This window comes from Bos grunniens, chromosome 4 (genome assembly GCF_055505025.1).
Source record: "Bos grunniens cultivar Pamir isolate PY7600 chromosome 4, Bosgru_T2T1.0, whole genome shotgun sequence".
Lineage (NCBI taxonomy): Eukaryota > Metazoa > Chordata > Mammalia > Artiodactyla > Bovidae > Bos > Bos grunniens.
This window is the reverse complement of record NC_141168.1, coordinates 45713115-45725656: the sequence shown is the minus strand read 5'-3', so window position 1 is coordinate 45725656 and position 12542 is coordinate 45713115.

The following is a 12542-nucleotide window of genomic DNA, read 5'->3' as shown; positions in this document are numbered from 1 at the left end:
TATAAAGGGACTCAGTCAGCTTTAGAGGTGAGCTTAGTTCTGGGTTTCCCTTCTGTGACTTTGGGGCAATGCCTCAACCTGTAGTCTGGGGGGCAGGACTCAACAATGCTAACTACCTAGAATTAGGCCACATTTGGCAAGTTAGGCGCATAATCCTACCCTCACATCAGAAGCCAGATGCAAATTCCAGAGTTTTCAGGTCACCCATGCTTCTGATCAACTGACTACCAACAAAGAGGTTTCCAGTACTCCCCAAAGTATTGTAGTTAACTAAGATGAGTCACAGGAACTTGTACTTGCATGTTCAGTTGCTCAATCATGTCGACTCTTTGCCACTCCATGGACTGTAGCCTGCCAGGCTCCTCTGTCCATGGGATTATTTTTTTATGATTTGACTGTACCAGGTCTTAGTTGCAGCACTCGGGACTTTTCATTGTGGCATGTGGGCTCTTTAGTTGCAGCATATGAACTCTTAGCTGAGGCATGCTGGATCTAATTCCCTGACTAGGGATGGAACCCTATAATTTTATCATAAAGTATATAAATCAGGACCAGCCAAGTGGAAAGACCCATAGAGTGAGGTCTGGGGGTCCAACCCACAAAGCTTTTGTGTCCTTAGAATGCCCGACCTTCCAGGCACATTACTGTATAATTACCTAATCAGGCTCACCTCAGTGACTAGACTTTTTACTGGAGTTTCATTACATAGGCTTGATTGACTGAAACAATTTTGAATATTTTGACTGAATCATTGGCCATGTGCTTGAACTCAATCTCCAGCCAATCCTGCCCTCTTCAGAGGCTGGGCTTATAACACCTAACTCAAAGCCCCAACCCTGTAATTCCATGCTTGATCTTTCTCATGTGGCTAGCCCCCATTTGGAGTCATCTTATTAGCATAAATTCAGGTGTGGGCCCAGAGGCCCACCATGAGTAACAAAGACTTTCCTATCACTCCAAGAAATTACAAAGATTTAGAGGTTGTCTCCTAGGGAATAGGGACAAAAAAACAGCCAAATTATTATACAACAGTGTGGTTTTCTTTGTTGTTATTTCATTTAAGGTTTGTTAAGCTCTTGAATGTGTAAATTTATATCCTCCACCAAATTTGGAAAATATTCAGCCACATTTTACTTATATATTATTTCTGCCCATTATTCCTTTCTCTCATCTCCTTCTGGGGTTCTAATTACACATATCCTAGAGCTTTCAGTATAGTTCCTGAGGCTCATTCATTTTTACTTCATTATTTTTTTTTCTCTGTGTTCCTCAGGTTAGACAATTTCTATTAATTTTTTTCTTTTTTCTTTTCTGGCTGGCATCTAGGATTTTAGTTCCCTAACCAGGAATTGAACCCATGCCCTCTATGGTGGAAGGCCAGAGTTCCAACCACTGGACCACCATGGAATTCCCAATAATTTCTATTAATATATCTTCAGCTTTGCTGATTTTTTCATCACCTTCATTCTGTTGTTAAGTACATCTGGTAAATTTTTATTTCAGATATTACAGTTTTTAGTTTTGGAATTTACATTTCTTTTGTTATAGTTTCTACTTATCTGTTAGATTTTCTATATTTCATTCATAATGCACATATTTTCTTTTATGTCCTTGAATGTATTTTATAGTAATTGCTTTAAATCATTGTCTGTTGGTTTCAGCATATGGGGCATCTATGGGTTGATCTTTGTTGATTGTCTTTTATCTCAAAAATGAGTCACAATTGCCATGTTTCTTGGTTTATTAAGTAATTTCAGGTTGTATCCTTAACATATTATTATCCTAGCAACTTTAGGTATAGCCTTAACATATATTTTGCAAACAGATTGGAGTCTGTAATACTCTCACAAAGAATGTTAGTTTTGTTTTTTTTGTTTTTGTTTTTTGGTATGTTTGTTTGGTTTAGCATGCAATTGATGGATTGGGCTATATTTTGGAAGGCTGACTGCTTAAAGTTTGTCCTGTTCAGGCGTGATTCAGGCATTGGCAGAAGAGACATTAAAAAGATTTAAGGATTCCTTTCTCTGGATCCCTCCTACTTTGGATTTTCCCCTTACTTTCAAGCAACTATAGTTATGCCAAACTCAGTCCTCTACTCTTCAAGCCACAAAACCTAGTGTTTTGTAGCAGAATTTTAGCCAAAATGCAGGGAACAGACTCAGTTTTGTCCTTAGTCTGGAAAAAGTGAAAACAAGGGACCTGAGTACAGCAACCCTTCTTACAAACTGTCAACTGCGCTCTAGAATCTACTTACTTTTGGTCATTCTCCAATGCCTCACTTATAGTTTACCCATGTCATATGTAGAAGGATCATCTAACAAGAGCAACTCGTGTTAGAATTCCTCCATCACCCTCATTTATAGGTTAAAAAATCTATAAAAGGAATTTATTAGAATTGAGGCTCACTAGCATGAGAGTTTGGAGAGGGCAATGGCACCCCACTCCAGTGCTCTTGCCTGGAAAATCCCACGGATGGAGAAGTCTGGTGGGCTGCAGTCCATGGGGTCGCTAAGAGTCGGACACAACTGAGTGACTTCCCTTTCACATTTCACTTTCATGCATTGGAGAGGGAAATGGCAACCCGCTCCAGTGTTCTTGAATGGAGAATCCCAGGGACGGCAGAGCCTGGAGGGCTGCCGTCTCTGGGGTCGCACAGAGTCGGACACGACCGAAGCAACTTAGCAGCAGCAGCAGCATGAGAGTTGAGTTGAGTTGTGGTAGTAAGACAGATGTTACTGGGCAATTTCCTTAAATTTAATAAATACCACTAGTTTGAATTCATTGGCATGACAGTCAGTGTTAATTAAAATTCTATTATTTCTATAAGCACATGTTATAAAAACTCAGAGTATAATTGTGACATCAACTAATTTCATAATTTTTAATAAAAGAAAACCATCATGCACTTTACTCAAGAAGTATCTAATTAGCACTCACTTCTTGCCAGATGCTGAGCTAGGTTTGGAGCTGTAGTGGAAAACAAGTAGACAAAGCACTAGAGGTAGGAGACAGATAGTAAACAAGTAAACAGATATATAAAGAAAGGGGACCATTTTAGATAGTGGCAAGTGTTATGACAATAACAGAAGATAACTGAGAGGTGGCTACAATCTTAGACGTGGTGGTCTGGAAGATGTTTCTGAAGAGATGACATTTCAGCTGAGACTAAATGACATGAAAGAGTTGGCTAAGGGGACTTCCCTGGAGGTCTAGTGATTGAGACTTCACTTGCCAATGCAGAGGGTGCAGGCTTGATCCCTGGTTGGGGAGATCCCTCATGCTTTGCAGCCAAAAAACCAAAAACATAAAACAGAAGCAATATTGTTAAAAAATCAATAAAGATCTTAAAAATGGTCCACATTTTTAAAAATCTTTAAAAAAGAGAAAGAAAGAGTTGGCCAAGAATATAAGAAGAGCTGGCTATGTTAGAACATGTCAGGCAAAGGGAATTAGCTAGCAGAAAGGTCTTAAATTCGGTATATGGGTAGTGTGTTGTGTCAAGAGAATGTCATGAAAAAACTGTCAGGGACCAAGTCATGTGGGGCCTTATAGCTTTGCATTTCACTCTAATTGCAATGAGGAGATATGAGAGAATTTTAAGCTAGAAAAGAAAATTATCTGATTTATGTTTTCAAAGGATCCAACAGGTTACTCTGTGAAGCATGAACCAAAGGGGTCAAGGATAGAAGCAGGCAAATCAACTGGGAGGCTTTTACTACTGTCCAGGCAAAGGATAAAGGTAAGAATGAAGATGGTGAGAGGGTATTGGAATTGGGAAATATATAGGGGGTTTGGCCAACTGGATCACTGAATTCCTGATGAACTGGTAGGAAGTGGGGGTTCATAAACTCCCTGTGCTTATATGGATGAATTTTTCAGGAGCCTTGAATGCCCTCAAATGGAATGAAATTTTTTGTGTATGTATTCACAGGGACTTTGTGTTGGGAGCATACACAAGTTTCATCAAATTCTTAAGTGAATTTGAAGTTGTCTCTGGAAAGCAAAGTCAGTGCTTCCTAACACTTTACCCTCTGGATTTTCTTTTTCCTTCCTTTTCTGTTTATGATTATGTAAAAGCAGAGAAGAGAGTAGAGACTGAATTGTTATCAAAGAATTTTAAATTTATATAAAGAAAGGATACATCTTGAGAGTCAGCTTTCTTTTTAATTTTACTTCATTGAGTATACAAGTACATATATATAAGGTAGACAAAAGACTCAAAGAACTCAACTTTCTGTTTCCAACAACTTAACCACTCCATAATGTGTGAAATTCTCAGACATTATGATTAGTTCTAGCATAGTGATTTTCATAAACTTGGGCTACAGTTGTTAGTAAAATGATACTCATTTGGGGATGATATATCCCACCTCTTTTATTCTTTTTTCCCTTTCTGATATGTACAAGAAATAATAATAATATAGCTCTGACTTAGTGGTAATTCCTATGTGCCTATATAAGTTAAATGAGTCAAGATCACTCAATTTTATATCTATCTAATTTTATATCTATATATATCTAATTCTGCTATAGACTCTAATATATAGCCTCATAGCAATGTTTTACAAGTAATCTTTGTTTGCTTTCTTGTCTCAACACTTTAATATCTTAGGAGGAAGTAATACAAAATTGATGTAAATATTATTGATTTTTCAATCTGTGAACTGTAATTTCTACACATCATAGATCTTATTGTCTTTTAACAAAAAAGAGTGCTTATTAGCTAATGAAACACCATTTTCCTTTGATTAAAAGGAAGAAACTACCTTTCATCTATGAGAGAATTTTCTGTCAGAAATATTACATGGCAAGATGGGTAATATTAACAAGATGACATTTCATGTGAAAGATGATTTCCTTAATGAAGAGATGTAATCACCCCCAACTGTTGGAGAGGCAGTTTACAGAGCAGGCAAAGAGAAGTCCAAATTTGAAATGAATGGCACACAGGAGAGTTTTCACAGTCCAAGATCAGCCCTCCAAGATTTACTTGAAGGATTATTTTTATTATTTCTTTTACACACCAGAAAGGGAAAAAAAGAATAAAAGAAGTGGGAAATGCCATCCTCAAATAAGTATCAGTTATTATAATAGAAATGTTGTAAAGAGAAAAATTCATATTAATTCCTTCTCCAGTTCCCCATAACTAAATTATTAATTAACCAGGAAGAGAAATGACAAATTTGAGATCACACACAGATGCAAGAAAGAACAGAAAATAATGTGTTAACATCTTGTTGCTGCTGCTGCTAAGTTGCTTCAGTCGTGTCCAACTCTGTGCGACCCCAGAGATGGCAGCCCACCAGGCTCCCCCGTCCCTGGGATTCTCCAGGCAAGAACACTGGAGTGGGTTGCCATGGCCTTCTCCAATGCATGAAAGTGAAAAGTGGAAGTGAAGTCGCCCAGTCGTGTCTGACTCCTAGTGACCCCATGGACTGCAACCAACCAGGCTCCTCTGTCTATGGGATTTTCCAGGCAAGAGTACTGGAGTGGGTTGCCATTGCCTTCTCTGGTTAACATCTTAGTCAAATTCAATTCCAGCTCCAAGTTTCTTATTTTTCAAAAAGGGAATATTGTAGGATATTGAATGACAAGTTACAGCTGAGATATCAAGAGGACAGAGATACTTCATACCCAAGGCAGGTGCCAGATCCAAATTCAGATTTTTAAAGGAAAGGATCACAAAATTCCTGGACCTCCAGGTCCTCCATCCTGGATGCGTAGGGATTAGGCTATGCCTGTTTCCTCACGCTCATTTGGATGTGTCTCCAGGAAGCCTACTGAAAGGAGCCTTTGAGAAACCTACTAAGAAAATGTATTGTCTTATTTCTGCAGTGATGAGGCAAAATGACTGCAGAGAAATCGAGGAGTCAAGAGATTGACTCAAAAACTGCTTTGATGGTAATGGGAGAGAGGTTCTGCTGTTTGGGGACTGGCCAGAACTCTCAAATGTGACCAGGTAAAGTCTACATGAGGGTTTCCCATGGCATGGAGGTGGGTAGTATATAAGAAAAAGCTCATCTTGGATTTAGTACAATAAGGCTACAGAAAAGGATCAAGGGGCTCAATTTACAAGGATAGGATCTATGTGGACCCCCAATTTCTGGAGGGAGCAAGGGCAGAGAGAGCCTAAATCTACCACTCGAATAGAGATCTATCCATTAGGAAATCAGAGGTGAGAGGCTCCAGTGATGGGACTCCGCCAAGTACCTACAAAACCATCCATGAAAGGGTCAGCCCTAAATATTTCTCAATCCCAGGACCTCAAATCTAGCCCACAAAACAAATTTTGAGTAAGGATTTTCTTACCTTCTTACCATATTTTTCTTCCTCTCTTTCACGCTCCAACCAAATCTGGAAAGGTCTGAAACCAAGATTAGCAAGCTGGCAACTAAATTCAGTCATAGCTGAGAGAGAGGAAAGATGTTACTGTAAGTTAAACGAAAGTGTGTTAGTCACTTAGTCATGTCTGATTCTTTGCGACCCCATGGACTGTAGCCTGCCAGGCTCCTCTGTCCACAGGATTCTCGAAGCAAGAATACTGGAGCGGGTTGCTGTTTCCTCCTCCAGGGGTCTTCCCCACCCATGAACCTAGGGCTTGTTCAATGTAAAAGTAACTAAATCATTCACATATAAACTTTAACCAACTGCATCATATAATGCTACCTAGAATAAACAACTTACTCTTTATTCTCTCTAAAAACAGCCTTAACTTCTCCTTTGTTCAACTACTGCCATCAGAAACTGTTTCAGCATTCTGTAACGTCAAGGGTAGGAGGGGTGATGCTTAGCATAACTACAAAACACGTCAGTTTCCCCTGGCCTAAGTTTTGTTACGTACTAGGGTTTTAGCTTAATCTTTCTCACTAAGAAGTATGTAAAAGCATTATGTAGAATAAAAGCTTCTATGGATTATGTTACCTTTTGATAGCTTCATTTTTTTCTCCTTTATTAGCATTCAGTTTGGTCAACAAAAAATGGGGCATATATAATATACCTAATATCCTTTCTAATGGATATTTCCAATCAAATAAAATACGGTTTGAGAAAAAGACTTAGTGTTTTCATGAAACAGTAGGAACAGAAATAAAGTTCTAGTGGGTTGAAGAGTGAGTGGGAGATAAAGAAATAGATATAAGAAATTAATACCAAAATATCTGGGAATTCTGCAGTAATCAAATGAAAGATTTAGTGTTCTTGCAAGAGCTAGATTGAATGAATTAATGAACTGAAAGGCCAAATGGGATTATCACACATTTAATTTTTTAAAACTTGTGTCTATGACTCTTAAGAAAGATTGAAAACATTATATATATTTTATATTCTATAAAGCTCTTGAACAAAATGAGTTTTCAATAAACTTCATTTCTGCTCACACAACCATGTCCTCCAATAAGCTATATGTTCTGCACCATCTCAGAGTACATTCTCTGTCATAAGCCCAAGTAGGCTACACAATGAGTGCAATGTGTACAAATGCTGTTGTAGCTTACCATGTATGGAGTGATAGTCTAACACACATGCCTAGGACAATGATTTACAAACTCTTACATTTTTTTAAACAACAATTTGTAATCAGAACTTTAATCCTAAGGATTCTCACTAAACATATTACAAGTGACAGCATAAAAAAAAAAATCTTGCACAGTAACTCAAAGTTCAGCACTACAACGTAACTTTCAACTAGCAGGACACTGTTATTTTGAGTAGTCTCAAATTTCCAAATAAAGAATGTTACAAAGAATTACTATTCAAATTATCTAAGAATGCTGTATCTTAGTAAGTGGTTACTGTTTTATGAAATATCAATAACAAAGAAATGGTTTACATAAATGAGAACTCTGAGTATACTACCAACTTTCCTGCTGCATAAGTACTTTTGTTTTGGACAAGCATTAAGCATCATTATCAAAGGCCCTTCTGATAATGCCACTGCCATTTTTATAGTAGATGATTAAAAGAAAGTATTAAAAAAGAGAGCAATCAATGACTACAGCAGAAGCCCTTTAAAACACTTTTTTCCTCCAGTACAAATGGTTGACAATGGGGGTCTTAAAAACATGATTCAAATATTTCTTAGGATTTCTCTCTCTATATATTTCCAAGAAAATAAACTTTCAATGATATCCTTCAAATTAAAAACCCAGGGATCGAACCCAGGTCTCCCACATTGCAGGCAGATTCTTTACCCGCTGAGCCACGTGGGAAGCCCTAAATTAAAAACAGGGTGCATTAAAAGCAAAGCAAAATCCTGTTCAATAGAAATAAGTTTTTTCCACTCACTATGAATTCAGGTATCTAACACTAAAATTTTCTTTCTCTCATTAATATAACTACTATGCTTAATTATTCTTGCTTAGTTATTCCAGTAACCATGGCAATGTTTTAGCACATAGCCAAGTGTATGAGACAAATTAGGAACTTGGTAACTGTTATATGTAATTTAAAATTATATGAAATTAAATTGTTATATGTAATTAAAAATTGTTATATGAAATTAAAAGATGCTTGCTCCTTGGAAGAAAAGCTATGACAAACCTATACAGTGTATTAAAAGCAGAGACATCACTTTGCTGACAAAGGTACGTTCAGTCAAAGCTATATTTTTTCCAGTTGTCATATATGGATGTGAGAGTTGGACCATGAAGAAAGCTGAGCACCGAAGAATTGATGCTTTTGAACTGTGGTGTTGGAGAAGACTCTTGAGAGTCCCTTGGGCTGCCAGGAGATCAAAGCAGTCCATCTTAAAGGAAATCAGTCCTGAATATTCATTGGAAGGACTGATGCTGTAGATGTAGTATCTACTACATGTAGATAGCTACATAGTTGGAGATGGCAACATATTCCCATTAAAAAAAGTATTTTCAAGATCAAGGTGTCAATAAGATATAGATATGGAATGACCAAGAAAGAAACTTTATAAATGTTCCCATCTGAAACATGCACACAACAGTCATGCTGAGCTCATGAGGGGATCTTGAACTCAGTGATATGATCAAATCTGTATGTTTAAGAGGAAAAAAAAAAACTTCTCTGGAGATCATACGGATAAAGGACTACAGTGAACAAGACCTTTGTGTTATATTATTTTCTTTGGGTATGAAAGCTCGTGAAACCTGCTAACTTGAGTTATAGAATCAAGAAAATAATTAAGGTTAGACTGAATCTTATAGAAACAATGTCAGCTGCTACCTTCTCTTATACAAAGGATACCAAGAAGCCTCCACTGCTTTCACATATATCTCCCATGGAAGGCTCTCTCACCCTAAAGTTGGACATTTTTTAGAAGAAGGTAGGGCTTTTTGTTCATTTCACAATTAGAGATAAAAACTAAAAGTAAATGCCCTGAGAGCAATACACTGACTTAAAAAATCACATCAGCTTGTAAAATGCAGGCATCAAAGCCATGCCTGAGGTCCAGTTTTGATAGGTACTGTGATAGAAAAGCAGAAGGGTTCTTAGTACCTGTAGTAAGAAGAGGTGATTAAAAGAAAGGAAGTCGAGGAATGCAGGAAATAAGGGTTAAGAACTAAAAACAAGCAATTATTTCAACGTTTTGTCCTTGTGGTGGCTCTGGAAGAGGAACTGTGGAGAAGAATCATTTTGTTAATAAGGCAAAAGCCTTTGATGTGTAGCTGACAATAAACTGTGGAAAATTCTTATAGAGACAGGAATACCAGACCACCTTACCTGTCTCCTATATCCTGAGAAACCTGTATGCAGTTCAAGAAGGAACAGAACCTTACATGGAACAACTGACTGACTCAAAATTGGAAAAAAAAAAAAATTGGGAAAGGAGTACCACAGGGCTGTATATTGTCACCCTATTTACTTAACTTCTATGCAGAGTACGTCATGCAAAATATTATGGATGAATCCCATCCATGAATCCCAAACTGGTATTAAGATTGCCAGGAGAAATATCAACATCAGACATGCAGATGATACCACTCTAATGGCAGAAAATGAAGAACTAAAGAGCCTTTTGATGAGGGTGAAAGAGGAGAGTGAAAAAGCTGGCTTAAAACTCAACATTCAAAAAACCAAGATCAAGGCGTCCAGTCTCATCATTTCATGGCAAATAGAGGGGGGAAAAGTAGAAGCAGTGTCAGATTTACTTTCTTGGGGTCCAAAAACCTGCAGACAGTGACTGCAGCCATGAAATTAGAAGATTGCTCCTTGGAAGCAAAGTTATGACAAACTTAGACAGCATAAAAAGCTAAGACATCACTTTGCCAACAAAGGTCTGTATAGTCAAAGCTATGGTTTTTCTAATATGTATGGTTATGAGAGTTGGACCATAAAGAAAGAAGGCTGAGAGCCGAAGAATTGATGCTTTTGAATTATGGTGCTAGAGAAGACTCTTGAGAGTCCCTTGGACACTGAAGAGATCAAACCAGTCAATCCTAAAGGAAATCGACCCTGAATATTCATTGGAAGAACTGATGCTGAAGCTGAAGCTAAAGCTCCAATACAGCTTTGGCCACCTGCTACAAAGAGCTGACTCACTGGAAAAGACCCTGATGCTGGGAAAGATTGAAAGTAAAAGAAGGAGACAACAGAGGATGAAATGGTTGGATAGTATCACTGTCTCAGTGGGCATGATTTTGAGTAAACTCTGGGAGATAGTGAAGGACAGGGAAGCCTGGTGTGCTGCAGTCCATAGGGTTGCAAAGAGGCTGACATGACACAGTGACTGAATAACAACAGCAACAAACCCAATTTAATCATTATGAATGATTATTATTATTCATATTATTATGAATAATAATAACCTATATTATTCATACCAAAAGTTATAGATCAGAAAGTTAATATCACAGAAAATGCTGGGGTAAATTACCTCTTGAATAACTATATTAACAGAGAGAAGTGACAAAGATTATAAAATAGCATTATAAAATACCAGACTCCTTGATTATATTTGCTCATTTTATGCTTAAATTAATACACCACACTTGCATGTGTGCTCAGTCGTGTCTGACTCTTTTCAATCTCATGGACTGAAGCCTGCCAGACTCCTCTGTCCATGGGATTTCCCAGGCAAAAATACTGGTGTAGACTGCCATTCCCAGGGATCAAAGCTGTATCTTGTGTCTCCTGGATTAGCAGGAGGATTCTTTACTACCAGTGCCACTTAAGTGTTTACAAAATACAATGTGGTGTTCAGGATTGGATCCTGGAACAGAAAAAGGTTATCAATGAAAAGCTAGTGGTATCAAATAAAGTGTATAGTTTGGTAATAGTATAATAGTATTGTACCAAAATTCGTTTCCTAGTTTTGACAAATGGTTATACAAGATGTTAACTTTAGATCAAGCTGAATAAACAGTATACAGGAACTCTTTGGTCTATCTTTGTAACTTTCTTGTAAACTTAAATTATTCTAAAACAAAACACTTATTAACTTATTAGAAGTCTAGTTTATAACATTAAAAAAGTCAAATTGTACCTTATGCCAATTGGTCATTTGAGATCATGCTTATTACACAAAATTCTCTAGCAGTCAAATTTAAAGGAAATCAGTCCTGAATACTCATTGGAAAGACTGATGCTGAAGCTGAAACTCCAATACTTTCGCCATCTGATGGGAAGAACCGATTCATTGGAAAAGACCCTGATGCTGGGAAAGAGTGAAGGCGGGAAGGGAAGAGGACGACAGAGGATGAGATGGTTGGATGGCATCACCGACCCAACGGACATGAGTTTGAATAGGCTCTGGGAGTTGGTGATAGAGAGGGAAGCCTGGTGTGCTGCAGTCCATGGGGTTGCAAGGAGTCAGACACAACTGAGCAACTGAACTTTTAATCTCCTGAGCAACCATGGGGAAGGCATTCTATCCACTCAATGGCAGAAGTCAGAATACTTTCAGCTAGTAATGACTTCTGCATCAGGTCTCGATAACACCCTGGGTCATTTCAACTCATGTTCATTTCAGCAGCACATTTCAAGGGAGCAATTTACATTTCATGTTTCTTCCACTATCTAGTAACCAGAGCTGTAATAAATATTCCAGGCTCTGGTGGTGTTTTGTTCAAGAAAAATATTATGTTTTCTCATTTGATTATAGTACCTAATGTTCCCCAGTATTTCCAGATGTTTTTATATCAAATTCTCATTTATTTTTATTTGCTGTTATCATGTTCCCATGTAAATGCTATGACAAAGAAAACAATTTGGGCTTGTGTTCACTAGGAAATAAACCTTAGAAAATAAACAGATTGGGCTCAACATAATTCTGACATTATAAGACCTAGTAAGGATAATAATCGAAAAGGACACAAACGTTATTAAGATTAATCATCCAAGTAGTAACAACCTAGTTTCCTTTATTTTTTGGCCATGCTGCTGGGCTTGTGGGATCTTATTTCCTCCTCCCGGGACTGAACCCTGGTCTTCTGCAGTCAAAGCATGCCGTTCCTCACCAGTGGACCCAGGGAATTCTCAGCCTAATATCCTGATTAATTAAATGACAATTATAGTTTTATTGATGGGGGAGTAAAGAGCGGTTCAGTAGTAGGAAAAGAATCAACACAGAGAGG